Source organism: Zonotrichia leucophrys, chromosome 1, assembly GCF_028769735.1.
Source record: "Zonotrichia leucophrys gambelii isolate GWCS_2022_RI chromosome 1, RI_Zleu_2.0, whole genome shotgun sequence".
NCBI lineage: Eukaryota > Metazoa > Chordata > Aves > Passeriformes > Passerellidae > Zonotrichia > Zonotrichia leucophrys.
The window spans coordinates 68708757-68730974 of NC_088169.1; the positions used below are offsets into that span (position 1 = coordinate 68708757).

Genomic DNA, 22218 nt, shown 5'->3' on the forward strand with positions numbered 1-22218 from the left:
TGGCAGCAGATGCAGATACCACACTTGGGAGGGAGAGCACTATCCCATAATGGGTATGCCCAGAGGGGGAATTGCCAAGTCCAAGTTGAATCTTGTTACTGTGAAGGCAGTTTGAATATTCTCTGTGAGCTCAAGAAGCGATGATGCCATGTACATCTGTGACATGAGGAAGACACCTTGTTTGCTAGCTTGAACATGAAGTGCAGTTACACAGGGCCTTGTCCAACCAAAGCACTGAATACATCCAAGGACAGACACACTTCTCTGGGCAGCCACAGCGCTGTCAGGGCAGCCTCTTGAACAGCCTATCTCCACCTGCACAATCCAGATCCATGGCAGCAAATAGGACAGTCCATCTCCCCCTCGACTTGTTCAGCTCCATGAAACATTTGACAGAGCATGTAATTAAAAGATCTACTGAGCTGATATTAACAAATGATAATGAGTAGTCGCCTATCTCATAAGGGGGTGTTTTACAACCTGTCTTCTCTCCCCACCCTTCCCCTGACAATAGGAACCACCCTTGCCACTTCAGCATGCATTATTAAAGGGGTTATACATCCTGATTTCTCTGTTTGGTGCCTTTATCCTTCTGGATAGCCCTTTGCAGCTGATGTCTATAAAAATACAATAATATCTCTGTCCACACTTAAAGTAGCACTACTGTAAGTCTGAATAATTCTCTTCTGTCATGTTTATCAGGTTTCCTGAATGTTAAGAGTATCTAACTGTGGCATCTGAGTAAAGTCATTCAGAGAGACAGGGCAGTCATAGACCTGCTCCTTCAAAATTTCTGCAGATTTCAGTATTTTTTCTAAGTTATAGTCCAAATGCATATTAAAGACAAGGCTCTATTGTTAAGATGCATTTTGGTTTTGTAATGTAAGAAGTGACAGACAATAGATCTGACAGGTTACTGAAACCACCCTATTTTCATCTCCTGTGAGATGCTGTCAGAGAGATACAAGAATTGTGGACAAAAATGGGTTATCAAGTTTTAAAATCATAAAAGGAAATCCCAATGACATGGAATACTTCAGGTTGTCATTGTCAGTACAAGAGAGCAGATTTAGGCATCATACATCACACCTGTGCAGAAAGGAGAGACTGCACGTTAGAAGCAATCACCTACTTTTGTACATCCCTGTCACAAAATGCACTTTTCAGTCTCTGGTAACCTGAAGCCATTATCCTGTGCTCTGGGGGAGGAAGGATGGTCTGGAGGAGAAGGAGGAAGAGCTTTCCATACCAGACACAGTGTAATACAGTGTAATTACTGACTTTCATGGACATTACTTCAAAGAACAGGAACAACCTGAAACAAGCAGTCTCAAGATAAACATTGCCATCCTTTGCAGACACACCACCTTTTTAGTCCAGTATGCAAAGGGCACAGTCTCCTCTACAAAATGAGGAAAACCAGACCCTGAACAAGGACAAAAAGGAGGAACCTGAAATAAAGTATAGTATGGAAATAATTCATTCAACTGTGAAGTGTTGCACAATGATTCGTCATATGCTAGCTAACATTTTATTCATTCTCCTTGAACAATTCCATTGTAAGTATGCTGTTTCTACCCAGGTATTATTTACATCAAACTATGACTTTCACAGATCTGTGGTTTGCTCCATCAGCCTCATTAAATAATATATATACAATAACATATGTACACAAGTCACAGAAATAATTGATACTTCCACTGTGCCCAACTTTTTCTTCTGAAAAAGGAGAATTTTTATTTGTCTCATTTTAGTAGTACAGAAAATTTTGAAATGCCCTAAGTAGGTACACATTACTCTTGTACATATTATTGCTAAACGTGTATTCCTGAAATAATCTTCATAACATGTAACAATCTTTAGAAGTATCAAAATTATGATACTAAATGTACAAAAGATGCACTAACTCCATAGCTGTACAGTAAGACATGCCAACTAAGAGGTTTGTCAAAATGTGCCTTGTTCTCCAGAAACAACAAAAATCAGTGAAGGTAAGAGCTGCATCACTCCAGCACCCTCTGTTGGCCCTCAGGCAGCATGGTACTTTGTGCACACTTAATATCAGTTGCTGGATCCTGAATCTGTGACAAAGATTCCTGTACAGAAAAAGATACATGAAAAGCAAACAGAAACCTACTATGCCACCCAGACCTATGCATAAAATCTTCAGCTATATACCACAACATAGTTTAATATCAGATTGCTCAGTATTGCTGGATCTGTCATGCATCAGCCCATCTTTGCAGATATTTATAATTGATCTAACTTCAAAGGCAAAATGTTCTTTGTAAGCCCCGTGTGTGTCTGATATTTCTGACAAACACCAATAATAAATAGCACCTTGCATGCAGCTCTCACTAATGGAAACAACAAGTCTACAGAAAGAACAACTCTTTTTATGGAACATTATTCACTGTAGCTACTGAGAACGAGCAAGGCTTATATTATACAGAATATCATCCACAAAAGGAAGTGCTCCAATCAGGTCTCATCAAGCACACAGAATAAAGTCCAGATGCCAGATACAAGGTGATCTAAATATAAACTCCCTACACTGTGCACAGCCAGATGGTGTAATTTCCAGAAGGAAAGGCCCTTAGCCCAGCGAGCCTGGCAGCTGCTTCGCAAAGCCGGCTCAAAGCTTTGCAAAGGCAGATGTGAAGTTGCAGTGGGGGGCACAGAGGAAGAGGAAAGAGGAGGCAGGAGGGCTGAGATGGAGAAGCAGTGTGCTCCCATGGAGCTGGGGGCTATGGGTGGTAAGAGCCACTTCTGAGAAAAACCACGCAGGGTGGTGATCAGGCTGCCTGGTCCTTTCTGGCTGCTCAGTGTGTGAGAACAGGGCAAAGCAGCCTGTGCCTGGCTGGGCGGCAAGAGGCAAAGACCTGCTGCCTGGCCATCCCCCAGTCCTTGAACCACCTCTGAAGAAGAGCCACAAGCAAAGGGGAGGCAGGACACCAGCAGATCTCATGGAGCTGTCTGCTTCCACCAGCCGAGCGGTTGAGTAACTGCCTATCTTATCTCCCTACAGCTATACCAACACTGGCGAAACCCCACAAAACAACAACAACAAAAGAGCTTTTCTTCACTGCTCTTAATGACCGGGGAAAATTTATTCTCAAAAATGTCATCAGCTATTGCAAACCTGCTCCTTTCACTGCCTCTTAACTTCGCACCTTTAACCTCTCTACAGTTCTGTATCTCCTTAGTTTTGTTCTCACAGCATCCTGTCTGCTCACCTGAAATTCATACTCACCGTCTCTCCACCCTTCCAGGCTCTCTTCTCTGCTTCTTTTCTTTCCCATGTGCAGCTTCACATGATTATCTCCTAATATTTCAATGTTTATCAACTTTAGGATGGTGCTAATAAACAATGTTTGATAACAATCTCCAGAACATGCAGAAATGCATACACATGTTTTACCAAAAAATCTGTGGTACTATTTGTGAGAAAGCATTACTACCCTATTTCAAATATTTACACACATGCTTCTACTTTGGGTAATTTATATTACCCCACTTAACTGGGATGGAGAAATCAGTTTGATTTGGAATGCCAAGATCTGAATTATTAGAGTCAAATATTTATTGCACAGAACAAACTAGAAACTACCTCACAAAATCTATGCAGTTCATTTGAGGTCACTGACTAACCAGTCCAAGAAGCCAGCAGTGGACCCAAACTTAATCCACATCCCCAAACCTCAAAACTGAAAGAAAAACCACAATAGAGCACTTGCATTTTCCGTTTTCAGGAGTTACTATTCTCACAGTTATTTCAGGCATTTATAGTCTTGCTTTATACTAGTTTCTGCTGGTAGATTCCTTTCTCTTTATCTGTTCTTTTAAAACAAATTCAATGCCTCATTTTTTCCATGTTTAAAAGGCCTGGATCCAAACAGTAAATGGTAGGAGTTACTTCCTTTAGGATTTGGCTGTCATTAGGTATCTGACTAGGGCTGCAGTAGCCTGTTCAGGAACAGGTTACTTATGCAACCACGTTCCTCTGCTTAGCAACGCCAAGGGTGGGGTCCAAAACAGCAACTGCACCAGCCATATTTTGCAACTAAAGTGGAGGAGAAAAAAAAAAAGACAGGAATGGGAAGTGCAGGGGGAAATAGCATTTTTCTTCATGAGAAATGTAACTTTCTAAGAAAAGAAGGCAACAAACAACACAGAAGAAGGAATCAAAAGTAGCTAAACTATTTCTCACTCAGAGTGGTAATTACTTCTGAGATCATAATATGATAATGATTCTTAAGTGAAGTAATTCATGCAGAGAACACATTAATCCCTGCAAAAGATCATGTAAATACTTTGCTATTCTTGCATTAATCTTCTCTTTCCACTGAATGCTGAAAAAAATCTTCACTTAAAATAAAATGCTTCTCTTACAATAAAATTTTAAAAAATGTTCCTGGTGAAATAGCTGAACATGTTGAATACTTACAGAGAAGGGTTCTGTACTAGCATCTTTGTGTCAAGATGTAAAATTTTTAAAAGTGAAGGCAAACATTAAAGATAGTGTTGACAATTTTAGAAATAAAATTAACTATTTATTTAATTTACTACGTTTGTGCTGGTTAACAACAGGCATAATTCCAGGATATAATACATTATTTTGAAGATTTATTAATAAATATTCTGTGAAAGAAGCAATGAAACCAGTACTTCAAACAGCAGTGTTTGAAGAAAACCCAAAATTAAAAGCCCCACAAAACTACCCAAAACTATTTGGGTACACAAAATGAACACTTTTGTGAACACCTTTTATGAACACTTTCGTGTTCATAAAAATTGTTCCAGTTAATGATTTTCCCAGCCTCCACAAATTCAAAGTCTTTCTCTATTTGGCCAGGAACTGATTATGTACCACAGAGACAATAAGCTTAGCTGGGGATTTTGACCACTTGTATTCATATAGAAGTTACATTTTTCATTTTTTAAAGTATTTAATACAGAAGGGAGAAGCACATCTTCCGAGGAGCAGGGATGCACTTGGCCGGCCCATGGAGTGCAATGCCCCATCAGGAACATCAGTGCTTGCTTCAGAGCAGCTACACAACCCCTCTGGTCTGGGGGCTGGAAGGAGCAGAGCTCCATCACTTGCCCACATCCACCCAAATAGCCGCTTTTCTGAGCCTTTGGTTTGGCCTGGCAGGCCCAGGCAGCCTGCAGCTCTGAACTGGTGCTAAAAGCTCAGAAAGGCAGGGTGTGCATTTCTGCTGGTCCAGCTCACACTGCACACGCAGCTCCAGCGCTTGTGCTTTCCCCCCGTGCTCTCACAGACAACTGGCACTGCTCTTCATTTATACTCCAGCTCTCACCCCAACACACTGTCTCTCACACAGGAGCCTCCTCAGGTAACCATGTTGCTTCACACAGTAAGTAAATGCTTATTTAGTAAGAACTACTCATTTAGTAAATACACTAAATGAAGAGTTGAGATGCATCATTCATGCTGTGAAACAGATTGATAAACACACTGGCAGGAAGGCACAACTCTCTGATGTGTTATTACATAGTCTCTAGAGCTCAACTTGGCAGACTGTTTCTTAACAATTATACATAAGATAATGTGCTTCTTTAACATTGACCTAATTAGTGACAAACCTTACTAATAGACAGCATACCTGTATGACCTGATTACTATTAGCAAAGGCAGTTTGCTATAGAGCAAACTGTGGTCCTAGAGACATTTACTTAATTCACTGACAGAAAAGAAGATAGAGTGATGAAAAATAAACACCTCAACAACTATGAAAAATTGCTAAGTGAAGGCTAGGATCAACCTTGACTGCCAGCAGGGTGGCAGTACCTGGATTATTGTTCCCCACTGCGGTCACTGACAGCTCCAAGCCAGCTCTCTGGAGAGCTCCACATTGGTGAATACTTTGAGAGTTAGCATCAATAAATGCCATTCCATTCTAGTTTTAAACTCTCATGACTATTTCGTAAGAGAACATTTCAAAATCCAACCACTCTAGATACATTTTCCCTCAAAACTGCCTGTCAGTAACTTGCATTTGTCAAGGAGTTCAGAAGTGAAAAGGACCAAAAAAGACAGTATTCTAAAAGGGTCCTAATGTCTATGGCAGAGGATTAAATCAACCACAAAGAAACAACCCAAAAACCAAAAACAAAACCAACCCAACCCTCCCTCTATTTCACATTAACTTTCATTGGGAGAACTTGAGCACAGCCAACACAAGAGAGCTAGTGCAGCAGACAAGAATGTAGGATGACAGAATCTGATTTTCCAACATCAGGCCTGATTTCCTCCTGGTGAAAGGGATCACATAACCCATGGCCACATTGGGACTCAAAGCAATAAAAAGAAAGCACTTAATTGCTCAAAAGGTAAAGAATTTTCTACATGTGACTAAAAGGCTTCCTACTGCAAGAATCTCTAATGGTCCATAAGGTGTTGGTTTGGTAACTACAGCAAGAGTGAAAGTCCATTTGAATAAAAAAGTGAAAAATAATCCCCTTATTAAAAAACTCAGATTTTTGATTGGAGACAAAAATCTAATCTTCTACTAGTCTTCTTTGATGTGGCTGGCAGCAATGGTATTCATATAGGAACCACTACTTTTGTTTTGCTAGTTTTAATTAAATTCAATGTCTAAAATGGCATCTCATTAAATAACCTTCCTTTTTCTGAACTTCCTCCCCATGCTGTTTTGATTAATCAGATATGGAAGCAACTTCAGTGACCCAGACAATGGGTCATGCAACTTTCAGTAAATAAACTCTGGATGAAACTCTTACACAGTCTGTACAACATCCTGAACAAGATTAAGACCTGAACTTTTTCAGCTTTACTTGGAAGCACAAGCATGAAGAACAACTTGAAAGATGGTACCAAGAAGTGCAGAACAGAAACCTATTTTACAGAGACCCTTTCACGATCTGCAAATATTTTGTCAGCAGCTAAGTAGTTTAAGAAAAGAAACAAAACACCCACTTCAACCAGTACTTTCACTTCATGTCATAAAATAGCCATCTCTTTGGTTTAAATTTCCTTTGTCTAACTAATAGGCAAATTCTTTAGTACAGCATTACTTTTTTCTTTTTCCATCTCAAGTAACTCTAGCATTTTAGATATAGAAGAGTAGAAATTGAATAATAAATATAAATAACAACCAAACAAGGCCTCCCCTTGACTTAGAATTGATGTATACATCTGCTGTCTTTACACTTACACTCCTTCAGAGTGAATAATTAAGAAGACTACCAAAAATAGCATGTAAGTCACTTCTAGTTGTAATACCAATCAGTTTACAGCCCACTGACTTATGAAAATACTTAAAGCCAAAAAAAAGACAAAAAAAAGACATACAAAACCAAACTCCAGGTGCCTAGACTTGGTAATATGAGTGGTCTAAATAATACTTTTAGTGAGTGAACTTTCTAGATGTCACACAGATGGCAATCTCAAAAATGAAATCAAGAATCAGAATCATTAAAGATTTCCAAAACAATAGATAAATTAAAAAGAGACATTCTTCTGTAAAATTCTTATTTAAATTGCTTCATTCAGAAAAATTAAACAATTCAGAAAGTATCTGTAAGAATGCCTTTATATTTCCAATCAGTATTGCTTTTTTGGTTGTACAATAAACCATTAATCATGCTTCAGAATAAAGCACATGATAACTTATTTGAAACTTAGACCTCAACAAAATGAGATGAACATGTATCTTGAGTAAACAACCTTTTCTCAAAATTATTAACAGTGAGTCCTTAATGTGTTGCTCTTCTCCACCTTGCTCAGAAGATCCAGATCTCTTTGTCCCTGACAGTGAAGCCTCTGATAGATGTCTACCACTGTATCATAAAAAGAGAAAACTACATCATATAGTTCCACGTTTTGAGAAACTTGAGAATACCTGTGATTTGCAATACTCTGTACTATCTGCTTTTCTGAAAAATAACCCAAACCAAACCAAACAACCACTTATAATGAAATAACGGCAACAAATATTAACAAACACATGCAACTTGTGTGATAATATTCCCCTGTATACAAATCACAGACAGTAACATATACAGAATTCATTTATTGATGCTTAGCAACCTATATGGGAAATAACGCATAGGAAAAAATTATATGGAGATATCTAATAGAAAAACAGCAAGCAGCAGGTAGCAGAAATACAGGCCTAACCCTTCATTCATCTATTAAGAAGAAGAGAGCCCCTCTGCCTTTTTGGAGGTGTGCACGCAAAACCAGACAGACTTCAACGCTGTCACTTTTTTCAAGATCTTACTTTGAAGCTTCTGAAGAGCAAATAAAGGAAAATAACTGTGTCTGTGGCATTTATGGAATTACACAGCTTTCCTTCATTGTGTGTAATTTCGAAATGCAATTTTTGAAATGTAATTTTAACTGACCAGTCGATCTCAAAAGCCAGCCCACATGAGCTCCATTCAGCAGAGCCTCACAGGACAGTGTGGGACTGGTCACACAAGGTGCACCTCTGCAGCCAACACCATGATCCCAGCTCGGTGCAGCACACAAGGAACTGCCGACTGCAATATCCAGAGGGGAACATTTGCAGACCTCAGACTTTCATTTCAAAGGGATAAACAGGAAGACAAGGACCAGACAACAGCTGCCATTCACTGAAGAGTCTCCCATTAATGATGGGGCCATGCTAAAAGATAAGTGCTTTTTATTTTTGAGGATAATTACAGTTATTAGCTTTTGATCTGCATAATTTTCGCTTCCATTTTAATTGGCAAGCTACAACTCCCTTCTTGCAAAAAGTAACCTTCACCAGTCTGTTCTCAAAGGTGTATTTTATCAAGTTCACATTCCCCAATGACATGTTTATCTGAGACCTTCACCATACTGGAAAATCCTATCTTTTATTTGCAATTAATAAGGATGTTTTCAAATATCAAATATAACATTAACTGAAGAATGCAGAGGGAAACACAACCATTCTATATCAAAATCTTTTTGAAGAGGACCTCACAAAGTATTATCATTACATCTACAGGGATTGCTGCTTCGGATACAAAACCAAGTATAAACTCGTTTTTAAAGCATTGTGCAGGCAAGTGTGCATCCAAGTACAAAATGCAGACAAGTGTGGAATAGTTTCTTCTACACAGACCATGGTTGGTCTGTATAAAACATTCAATATATAAAACGCCAATGTACTTGATTCAGTTCTGGGACAGGCAACAAAACTCTAGCCTGAAACCCCAATCTTTAAATACTTTGTCTGAGGAAAATAAGAATATTCAGACATACTACAAACCAGCTGACAAAAAACCTGCTGATGACTTTTATATGTATGAAGTACCTCAATGATCCTCTATCCATACTATGTTTAAGAAATTTAAACCCTCTCCCTTTCTTTTTAGCTTTTATATCTTGGTTCCTTTGTAATCATTAATGCCAGTTTGTCTATTTTTCAACAGAAAAAAGCACAGGAAGCCTTAACTTGTGCAGCTTCACAAGTTAATGGAAGAAGTCAAGTGCCTCACCATGTAATACAAATTCAAATGCTTTGTTATGTGCTCTATGCTACTCCTTACTTATTCTAAGCAGTAAATGAATTAAAATGAAACCAGATACTGACATTTGCCATAATTCTTTAGAGTATCTTTCAATTCTATCCTTTGACAATTGCCATCACTATTTCACAGTAACTACTGAGCTAGTTTTTGTACGTTGTTACAACCTTCTTAAAACTTAACCAGAGATTAACCGTACTTGTAACTTACACTAGGGAACATGCAGATGTTTCCTTTAATGAGTGCTATAAAATGCCCTGCAAACTTGAGGCATCAAAAAAGTGAAAAAAATAATAAAAACAAATCATGCGGCATTCATACAGGGATTAATCCATATTGGTCATTCTTTTTCCCCCTAAGTAATTTAATTCAGCTTGCAAGCAGAGAAAACAGAACCCTCAGCCTCAGGATTGTTCTACACAAGCCAACTTCATATATTTTATTTATTTTAAGGGGGTATATAACAAGGAAAAATAGCTCTTGCTACTGAGATTTCTAAAAAGGAATTTATGAGAAGTAATGTTTGCTACAGGGAAGACAGACTGTATTTAGAACTATTATCTATGTTTACTGATTTCCGTCATACAATTATAAAACTAAATCACACATTCATTAAGCAAAACTTTATAAAGGCATGATGCTTGCAGTTCTTTGCTCAAGCAGATCCACAGGTTTATCCCACAAAAATTATTTCCATTATTGTACTCAGATACCTTTGCAACAGCAGTGAAATTTTTATCTGTTTTGAAAAGATTTGTTTTTAACCTTTATCAGCCTTAAAAGTACTGTTGCTTAATTCAAGATGGTCTGGGATATCTTACTAAACTACTTCTGAACTAAAGTTTAAAAAATTATATGACTAAACCCAGAAGGAGATAAGGACATTGGCAGAAGGCTACAGCTTATCTTACTGAATTTTATGATAAACATTCTTATTTGTCTTCTGTGTTAAATAAATATAGTAATACATGCAGGCTGGCCAAATATATCCCACGCTAACAGTTTTCCATTTTGGAACTTTTTGGCTTACGCCTGAATTTTCGATCTTAACACAGCAGTAACTGTATATTGGTGTGCTCTTCCACACATAAGTCATTGGTGCTTTACCTAGAAGTTCATGCAAAAATCTGTCACAGTCTGTGCTAATGTGTTTCTCTGAGCTTTTTTAAAGTAAAAAGCATGCATGAACATCAAAGCACAAGCTGCAAATGATCGTTTCTAATCTTAGACATGTATCAATTATTCACTAGCTTGTTCTGCTTGTGCTTTATCATATAGACTTCACCATGGTAACACTGTTCTTCCCTTCCCAGCCTTAATCAGTGAATCTGTAAACTAATATTAGACCGAGCTGCTGGATTACTCAATATTCTACTTATTACACCATTAACATAGACATGTCTTTCTTATTACATCATGAACCCTACACAGCTTCCAAAATACCAATAAATTTTCATTGTTACAATATTGAAATGGTAGCTAAGAACCAGTCAATTCCTCTCTTACTGCTAAATACAAATATATAGCTTTGAAATATCACTAGCAAAATTCAGAATGGATTTTACTGTCTGAATGCAATACCTCTTCTGGGGTCTTTTCACAAACTGGGAAATGGCTGACCTTCCAAACCCTATAAATTTTTAAGTCACTCTTCAGTTTTAGAACTATTTCATTTATTTTCAGAGAGTATCTTATTTTAAATATGTCATATCTGGCACTCTTCTTGGTATAATCTCAACAACATAATTTCAATGCTTTCTTTCTATTTCTTTATGTTTTCCAGCATTATTAAACATATATGTACACATAAAAAATGCATATTTTTCCAGCTTATTTGGGCCAAACTATTTTGTCCCTTTCAGTGATTTTCTTCTTTCTAATTTCTCTCTTTTTTTGTCTAATTAGCTTTTTCTTCACCCATTTCCCCTGTGTTTCTCCAACACTCTTGATACTGTTAATTCTCACCCTCTTCTAGCTGTTCCAACACACATTCATGCTTCCTTTCCCCTCCAGACTGTTAAAATTGTTTATGTAGCTCATTAATCTAGAAGAGACATCCTTAATGCTTTAGCACTGCAAGGCTTCTCCCCTCACCTTGGAAAGCAGAACAGCCAACATTTCTTGTTTCCCAACTCTTTTCACAAAGGTGTTCAACTTGTGATACCTCTGCTGGGGTTTCTAGGGAGTACTGATTAAAGTCATGCTTTTGAGCATCTCATTATCATCCTGACAGAAATTTCTAAGGCTTTTATTATATATAAAAATCTTAATGTGTCTCTAATATGCAAAAATCTAACTGCAGTTTTAACAGCATAAAAACTGTGATTTACCCAGACAGTTCATGTCCCTCCCCAGTAAGTCCTTAATATTGTTCCCATATTTTTCTTGGTTAAAATGATGAACTGTGCGATATTTCCCTTACACATTCCTTATCTTCACAACATTCCTTACCTTCACATTCCTTATCTTCACAAGTTGCTTCACAACCACCAGACTGTCTGGCAAAGGGGGCTGTTCGCTGGCTGATGCTGGATAATGTCAAGACTGCTCAACTCTTTTTGTTTGGGAAGTGTGGGACTACACTCTGTGTCACCTTCAAGTGCCGGCAGCCTCCCTTTGGTTTCAGCTGAGATGAAGTTAATTATCCTCTTAGTAGCCTGTACAGTGTATTTTGAATTCAGTATGAGAATAACGTTAGCAATGCTGTGATGTTTTGGTTGTTGCTACGTAGTGCTCACCCTAAGCCAAGGACTTTTGAGTTTCCCATACTTTGCCAGTGAGGAGGTGCACAAAAAGCTGGGACAGAGCATGACTGGGACAGTTGACTCAAACTGGCCAAAGAGATATTTATTCCATACCATAAAACATCATGATGAGTATATAAACTGGGGAACTTGGCTGTGGGGGGAAGATTCAAAATACAACTGAAAAATGCATGTATTGGGACTTTTTCCTGTGCATCAGTGACAAGGTCACCACGCCTCCATGTTTTAAGCAAGCCAGGGATACACACATTCCCAAGACAGTTAACCATAATGCTCCATATGAGAATATAAACAACTACAATGCACATCTTTCAGAGAGCAGAAGCTGCTTCACCAGCAACAGAGGGCCCCAGGACTACACTTAGAGTTCAGCTCAGCTTATACACACTGCAAACTTCTCCTGCTTCAGCTTCCTTACTCCTGCCCAAAAAACTAAGTCTCAGTGATCTTCTCAGAGCTTGCCAAGGAACTGGAAGATCCTGACCACACACAAGGCAAAACTTGGGCTCTTGACTCAATCTCCTCATTCATACACTGGATAGCAGGTGCACCAAATGGCATTGGGAGCCATTTCTTACCATGCAATTTGCACTATTTACAACCACGGATTATAACCCCAGTAATGAAGCACAGTACTCTCAGATCACAACACAATTTGACTACAAGACTTGGAAGAGATGGCCTCACAGACAGCCAAGCTCACTCAGCAAACAGGTCACACAAACCTAAGACAAGAAGTTTGCAGAACTTGAACTTCAAATTGTTTAACTGTTCTAACTTCAATCCAAAAGGAGAAATGTACAACCCTACCTACACAAATTATACTTCCTAGTTAAATTATAATGGTAAAGTTATAATTCATGCAAATAAGCTGGATTTTTTTAATGAAAGCCTAACTAGAGGAACTGATAATATTGAAGAAATTTTACTAGAAGTACTGAAAGCTATCAGCATCCTCAAATGAGACCTTATTGTTAAGCTTAGGATGAAACTGAAGAGCTTATTAAAAAATATGGAAAATACTTCTTAAGAGAAGAAAATGCTTACTTGAAGAAACAGCAAATAAACTAAACTGCTATTTGAAAATCTTGCCTTGAACAAACTTGGCCATTTTAACATTGTTATGTAAAAGATGCGATGTCTGTTACCTTTCGCTCTGACCACCAACTAAGTCTCAATAATCACTTTGTTTAAGTAGTAAAATTTATATGATGAATATTAAACAAGACCGTGGTGGAAAATTTTATTTTCCTATTTAATGTAGTTTTCCATCTGACCAGCAGTGAAATCCACAGGAATTTCTCAATCATACATAGCCTAATGATGGAGACTTAGTATGGGGATTTTTTAATTTAAATTGTGGAGCAATATTCCACAGCTGATATTCAAAAGTGTGAGGTTATATAAGGCAAGCTAGAGTGGATTTATTTTCAATCTTTAAAAAAAAAAATGGATTAACAACACACCCACCAAAATCTGCACTATAGAAACTAATTAAAACTTAATTGAGTTTTCAGATCTTTTAGAAAATAAAAGGCCAGACAGTTAATGGATGCAGAACATTCTGGTTATGACTGATAGGTTTACGTGGAAATTAAATAAAAATAAAATAGCTCCAACTTAATTAAAAATAGCAACACTATCTATTCAAAGACAGATATGACTACACTCCAAATTTTAAAATTATATATATTTGAAAGATTATTTGTCATGATAACTGGACCCAGCCCAAATTGCTATTAAAGCCTAATGCACTCAGTGATGTTGAGTGGGATTGATTCTTCCAGCAGCAGTGAGGATACAGACAAATTTAAAAGAGTTACAGTACAGCAGTCCACATCTTAGAAGTTCATTAAATTATGCTCCTTGCCTCTTTAAGAGCATCAAGTGCCATAAAATTTCTGACCTTAGAATTTTTCCTCAAGACAGTTCAGAGGACACATGCCAGCAATTATTAGGATATTGTAGCTCTGGGGTACTGTAAGTGATTTATGTCTCTTATATGGCATTAGGATCTTGATTTAGTTTCACACACACACAAGCATCCAGCGCTGCTTGAGCTGCTGCAGGTGTCAGCTGGGGAGGATACAGATCTCACACGGGTGAAATTAGTTGCCCTTTCATGGCCTTGCTTGGGACAAGCAAAACTAAGAAGCAGACTCTGAAATCTGTTCCCCATCCCCCAAATACTGAAGAAATTTGATTATGCTTCAGGAAAAAACAACCATGGCTTTAAAGCATTTAAGCTGGTAAATAAACAGGCAGAGAAAAAGAAGAAGAAAAGGAATTCCAACAGATCAGTCTTAGTTCATTTAGCCACATCTTGTAAAAAACCTTGTGTAAAAAAACTTAAGGAGACTCGCTAACAGAACACAACATCCTGCCCTAGTTGGCCACCAGAATGCCTGTGATTAGCAACTTTAGCTTCTGAGTTTAACTGACATCCCTACAAATAAAAGAATAAAAATAAGTATTTACACAGAGATGTCAGAGCCTTTTCGAGTATGAAATGGAGATCACAACCCAGTAACATTAACTACAGAAAGTCCCCAAATTTACTTTTAACTTCCATGGATTTATTCACAGCTGGGGGAGATGAACAAATGAACTGCAATGACTCTTGCCCTCTTTGACAGTTACGTAAGCTAAGCTGGTCAGTTCATTGAAAGTAGGCACACTGAAAGCATGAAATCACTCAAGTTATGCCAGGACAGAAAGCATGGACTGAAATAGTTGATATATCAGTAATACCCACAGTGGCTTTTTTGTTTGTGCACTATCTACATACAACTTACTGTATGAGGAGAGTTCATGAAACACATCAAAGACAATGGGCTGTATATCAGATTGGGCAAAAAAATCAATTAGTTCCAATGATTGGTTATTAGCATGCAGGCACAACGCACAGACTGTTCCAATATGACCATAATGGTTTTTCACTTCGTGGATTTTCTTGCAGTGGCATCATTAAGTCATAGCTGGTTTAGCAAAAATTTTAAGCCATCAGAATTTCTGCTACCAAAGAAGCTCCTGTGGTGCTGAGGAACACCTGGGCACATTCACCCTTCAACACTTTATTAAAAAAAACCCAAACAAAAGAAAAAAATTGCTTTGTTGATCTACATACAATGATGAGTCAAATATCATTGTATAAACAGCAAATGTAGTATCAAGCAAGAACACTTGACAGGTCAGCACAGATTCAGTCCAGCTGCTTGTATGGGTGGTTTAGCAGGCAAAAAGGATGTTTTTCCTGCAGCTACCACACTGTAGGAAGAGCATCCTTTGGTTCACTGCTCCTTTGTCCTCAGAGCAGTCCACGTGTGTCCAGTGATGTGCTTCTGCTTTGATCATGAGCAGGTCTAGAGACTGGAAACCCACCAGCAGCACTGACAGCTGGATGGTAAAGCCTGTCACTTCCACTTACTGTTGTTGGTACTGGATCTTTGATGTTTATGAGCAGCTCCCACTTCAACAGTAATTGTAGGAATCACTAAAGAGTGACCAAACAGCATCATTAACTTTTTTTCCATCCTGACAAATGCAAGAATGATTGATTTAAAGTAAAGCTGGATCCCTCACAAATACATCTATGAAGCATATCTAAGAATACTTCAAAATTGCATATACTGGAATATATATAAATATATATAAATAAATGAATACCTTCTCTGCTAGTCTGTATAGAGAGAGCTTCAAACACAAGATTTGTGTCTGCTACTAGAAAAAATACTTGTGTGTGCTGGGAGGAATGTGTTAAAAAGCAAAAGACTGGTGAGGACAACTGTAAATTACTCAAATGGCCTTGCAGCTGGAATAGCCCTTGATAAACCTGTGTGAACTGCAGGCCAGTGATTCTCTAGCATTGGACCAAAACTTAACAGTGCCTGCCTCTCCACTTGTGTGCCTCTGCTGGGTATTGCTGGGGGATCCCCCAGTTAATGAGGTAATAGAATAAATAAATTTATTCTTTGTGTTCTAGCTGCAAATTTGTGGTTGTTGCGCTGCCTGCCAGTGTCAGCTCACACAGGTGGTATCTTACCCAGAGACACAACAGGAAGAAACTCTAAGAGGTCATGGTGGTGATGCCTCAGAGACAGAGGTCTGAAATGAGGCTGGTACTTGTTCTAGCTAGGCTGTAGCTCCAGCTCTGGCAGCTGCTTTGACCCACAGAGTGATGTTTGGTGCCTGGAATTATGAAGATCCCCCAGCCCAAAACAAGCACAACTCTGCACTCCTCTCAATTCAGTCATTACTTCCCATGGGCATGTGACACAGGTTACTGACACGTTCTTTTCCTCAATGAAGGCTTATAAGAAAGCACTGAAACATGCTTCAAAAACAGCGATGAGGGTTTGTCACTCCTCTCTGTCAACGGAGTCCTGCAGGGCGGAAGCTCAAAGAAAGAACCCTTTGCCCATCCCCGCCCTCAAAAATTTAACTCTAAGCTTCCTTAATCGCAGAGTTCCCACTGAAAGGAACACAGGAGCTATCAAAATAGCTCATGCAAGTGCTACATCTAATCCAGCATGCTGTCTGTTCATTAGCCTGCGGCAGATGGTTTGACAGAAGGTGCAAGAAATTCGTCAGCGGACAGTTCTGGATTGGGAAAGTGTCTCTTTAGTTGCTCCAACTAGTTTGCTTGTGTTTTGAAGTGCAAGGATTTACAGAAGAAAGGACTTCAAGAATACTTAAATGTATAAATTGCATTTAAGCATTAATCTTTTGTTGTAGAAATAACAGAATCTTCTCACTGCTCAGATATTTTGGTCAGTTAATTACATAAACTAATGACACAGCATCTAAAAAGAAGTTCTTTCATACTTGACTTTTTTAGCTTATTACACAGACTTTAGCCTTTCATAAAAAAGGATAGAGAGAACACACAATTCCCTTTCCTTATCAAGGCTAGTATTCTGCATATAGTTCTAACAGGAAAAGTTTAAAAGTGCCAATCTTCTCAATCTTGCTTTATAGGGAAGTTTTTCCAAAGCCAACTTATTGCTGACAATCTCCAACTTCTACTCTCTTTCTTGACTGCAAACAGCTTCACATAAACAGAGATCTCCATGTCTTTGCTCATAACTGGTTGGGTCAGGAAAAAATAATTGCAGGGCCTGGCTTATCTATTAATCCATCAACACAGAGGGATATTTACTCTGATGTCCCAATGATGTATATGTATTTTATTTTATTCCCTTTGTCAACAAAGTAGAACCTAATATTTGTCAACACTGAATTTCACATAACAAACATTCACAAACTTATTCAGAATCTTCTGTAATTTCTGCTAAGCAAAGTAACCTGCCATCCTCAAGGATATCAATATTAACTTTTCACCCACACAATATCACAGTACTCAATCAATAGGTAGCGAGCAGTTTAACTATTGCCTTTTGCACTCTTTTTCAAACACAGTTTTTATTAAGAGAACAAAATACTAATTTACATTTTAACCTACTCTAACCACTACTGTAATAATAACAGAGACTGTATACAAAGAGCTACCTGCCACAGCAATACTCAAATATGGCTTACATGGCATATTAAGGATATAGCTATTCTTCCCCATCTCCCAAAGGGGAAAAGAAACAACAAATCACCCATGTGATTTATGCAAATCTATGAAAACAACAGCCAACCAGCTTGGCCATTTCCTCCTTTCCCTCACTTTTCAATAGTGGCAGAAATGAGGAGAAGAGTAATAATATTACAGAATGCTTTAGATATCATTTGATCAAGGCTCCTTCTCAGGTGGATTCACTGGCCTGAGGATCAGCAGACTTTGATCAGTCACAAATTGTTCTGGAGTCCCAGAGGCAGCACTGTGGATCTTCCCAAGGGATGGGGAAGATAATCAGATTGTTTAAAGAACGGACACTCATTTGTGAATAGTGGGACTGTAGATCCTGTTACTATACACCTCAAAGCTAGGTATTAGCATGTGAATTACTAGACCAGAATTATTAACAGAAGAAAGACTCCACAGCAATACTTACAAGGCAGAAGAAAGTAGTGATAGGAAAAGGATAGCGTGGAAATCACTCTAAAGAATGAAAAATAGTCAGCTACAGCAACATTCACTTTCCATACTGTTTCTCTCTACTGACAATTTTGACTGTATGAAGTAAGGAAATTTTGGTCTTTTCCATTTTTTCTAATAAATGTATTAAAAGTTCCACTCTCACTCTTTAAATATGCTTATAAATTTAAATTGTAAATTCACTAAAAACAAATCAGTGGATAGTTGGCAAAAGTTAATCATGTCATCATATTAAATACCTGTATTTATGAAGAACTTTGCACACTGTGCAATCTGTCAGAGATAAGAATATGTTCTTGACTGTTCCTTTTGGCCTCTTATTTGTGTAAATTGCATTAGCATTTGCAGCTGAAACCCAATGCAGAATTCAGATTAAAACAGTCTTGTTTCACCAATCCCCCTAAAACAGAGAGAAAGTAAGAAGAAAAGAAACCCCCAGACCATAGCTTTTGGGCTCCGAAGTTGTATTTAATTAAAATACAAAATAGGAACATCAAGGAACGCAACTGGGCACAACAAGAATTCAAGCTGGTTTGTTGCCAGTTGACACTATTAAAAAAAGCTCAGAACCAAATCTAACCCACAGCTATGCTCCTGTGGGAAATATGCCTTCCTCGGGACCTTATTTCCTGCTCAATCTGCAGCCACTACCTCAGGCGAAGAATATCCACATAGTTTCCTCCGAGGACTCATAAATAATTTAGAACAACTTGTTCTAAATAGCATCACTAAGAATTTGGTATTTCCATAAGCCTATATACAGCTTTAGCACCCTAAAAATCTTTTACCAGAGAACAAAAGGCAGTACAAGAAGCCATCCTGAGCACCAACTCTTTACACTGTTCACCATTCAGCTTGTCCTTGGATCTGGATGCACGCCCTGTACAGCAAACTGCTCCAGGCTGAGCTCAGCTGAGCAAGGTGTCCAGGCCCAGACCCACGGACACAGCGGTACAGACACAGCTGCCGAGGTCTGACTTCTGCTGGGGGCAGACCCATTCCTCTCCATCTCCCAAACTCCAGCAGCACTGCACCTTCTGATTTGCTCCCTCCTTCCTCCTCCTCGTTACACCTCAGAAGCAGCTGGATCTCAGCTTCCTTGATGGTATATGACCCTCTCTCACCCTTTCAGAAACATTCAGTCTGACCTAAGACAACACTCAGGGCTAAATATACAGGCAGCTGTTCTCTCATCCTTTTATGATAGCACAACAGCAGTGTTTTCCAACAAGACACACTATGCGTACAAAGCATGAAAACAAATTGTGTATTTTTACTTTCCAAGATGACATTAGCAAGCATTTTAGGAACTGCAAGAGCAAAATAAAACTCATTTTATTTTGCTCTTGCACCTCCTAATGAGACTACTGTAAATGGCCAGAGTTGTTTTACTTGCCATGCTTAGACTGGGGAAAAAATACCACTGCAGCATTATTAAGCCTATGTGGTGACAGAAAGGTCTCGTTTGTAAGCCTTCCAGTATTGCTCCTAAAAAGGGAATACGGAATTCTCACATGGTTCTGACACTGTTCATCCAGACTTACAAAGTATTTTACTTTATCACTTTATGAGACAAACTTTGAGAAGTGAAGATTCAGGCCTGGATGATTTACAGCTAGCAAATTAGTCACAGCTAACTAATTGTCACAGCTAAATCTTGCAATGAAATCTAAGAAGCAATTCAAAAAGTCAGCTTAACACGAGTCTAAGAACATTGGAGATCCTTTTGAAGAATGTATTCAAATTAGTATATTCAGAGGTATATGGTCTACTTTTAGTGGGACACCAATGATTTTCAAAAGGCTTTACTGGCCCTCATTTTTTTCACATAAATGGTAATTTCTTCCCCTTGATTCTTTATTATGCTCTTCATTCATTCCATCTCCATCCAGTCTCACCCTTCCAATGCCTTCCTATCAACCTATTAAGTTTCCTTAAATTAAAAATGACATTTACTTTTGCAATCTTTGCTTTTATTTTATCTCCCTCTTCAGGACTTTACTTCTCACCTCCTGTTTTTACAGTAAGACAACTCCTGACAATGTACAGCATGTCACTACCAAAAGCACACTTCAGAGTCCTGCAAGGTTTCACTGACATTGATCATTATTGACTGAAAACAGTTTTCTATTCTTCTTTCTGCAGTTAAAGAAGCAAGATATTGATTTTAATTTGTTATGGGACAACTTCCTATTTGCATGGTATGGATTAATTTCAAGATGCCTTCTCTAATATGACTTCCAGAACAAGATTGCTAAATGACATTGCAACAGACCAGAACTGAAATAACACATCATAAAAAAAAAAAAACCAAAACAAACAACTGAGATAAACATCATGTTAGAATATGTCACTCCACAAGTATTTCTAGCATGAGCCTTATATTTACAGTGTATGTTAAATCTACTCTTTTTTACAGGTGACCCAATCCTACATGTGACTCTGCACTCCTTGTACAAACTCATACAGGATATTAAGTGGAAGGGTATCAGGTAAAGGATGTTAAGTAAAATAAATACTCATCAAAATGTCTTGCTTGAATGAACTGCAGCTATTACTGCAAACAAAATATCCATGAAATCTTATAATTTACAGAGGGAAAAATGTGGGTCTGACAGTTACTAAAAAGAAGTCAGTATTTTTAGAAGTGTACTATTGACACTAAGCATTATAAGAAATATTATCTGGTTTCAGCACACGTTTTAAACTTTCATACACAATTTTTTTTTTTTTTTTTGGGGACATATCTCTTTAAGGAGAGCATCAGAATCCCAAGTGCTGCAGAATAATTAAAATACAGATTTCAGGTCTGCTTTGCTAAAGCTAAGAAGCTTATGTGATCACGAGGTCTGCGAACATCTCTCTCTTCCCCTCCCAATAGTTTTGAACCACTTGACAGATATTACTGATTTTTGACAGGATAGCAACCTCTAAGGTGGTTAAATTGCTACATGCTTTACATAAACAGATGGCCAAGTGAAGAACCAGCTTCTGACAAACAGCTCCAATAGATGCCGGAATGAGAGTATGGATTCACATCATATTACACATTAGCAGAGTCCACATGGAGACAAACCTTACCATGCCTTCAACATAATAAAAACACTGATCATAACCATCAGAGGAACCATAAAATACAAATTTATAACAAAATGAGCTTTACTAACTCCAGACTTCACAGGAGGGCACACTTGCTCTTAATGGTGATCAAGTTTAATCAGGAGACAGAAGAAATAGGCAAATATAATATGAAAGATCTGAATCATGTTATTTTCATTTTCAATCTTCTAATAAAGGTTGTCTATTGAAACTATTAATAGCCAAAACAATCCCTCTCTCAGAACATCTATTGCTAAAAATATCCCTAACAAGCAATGCATACAACTTTTTATGTATAAGATGAGGAATTTTCAGATACTGAAAATGATCGTTCAGTAATAACCAAGTTGACAGTACATCTATAGATTAACCAGATTCATTAAATAATTTCTGAACAAATGCTAAGCATACAGCTTTCCTTCTAACTCATTTCAAATCTCATCATGCTGTGGGGAAAAAGAAAAAAAAAAGTGAGATTGATGAATTCTGTGAATTCTGTTAAAATTGCCTTTATCACTGACTTAGCAATAGCCTAGGCAGCTATGGTACAATTACAAACAATTATGTTACTTGTTTTCTGTTATTTCACCCTCAATGCCAACACTAACTGCAGCATCATTTGGGATATTTCATCACATACACAGAGGTTGAAGTCATTCTCTTGCCCAGCAACACTAAACTTGTCAGTCTTGACAAGTAAGTCTGTGTCTACCATAGGAGAAATTCAGCTTGCTTTCTGAAAGCACCAGTTTGTATTTTCCTTATGCCAAGTACACAAGTATA

General features: G+C 38.0%; 1 protein-coding gene across 2 annotated transcripts in view; it reads right to left on the reverse strand.

Moving 5' to 3' along the window:
* FRY (FRY microtubule binding protein) overlaps nucleotides 1–22218 on the reverse strand; it is a 223099-nt gene that overhangs the window by 194998 nt on the left and 5883 nt on the right. The window lies entirely within an intron of this gene.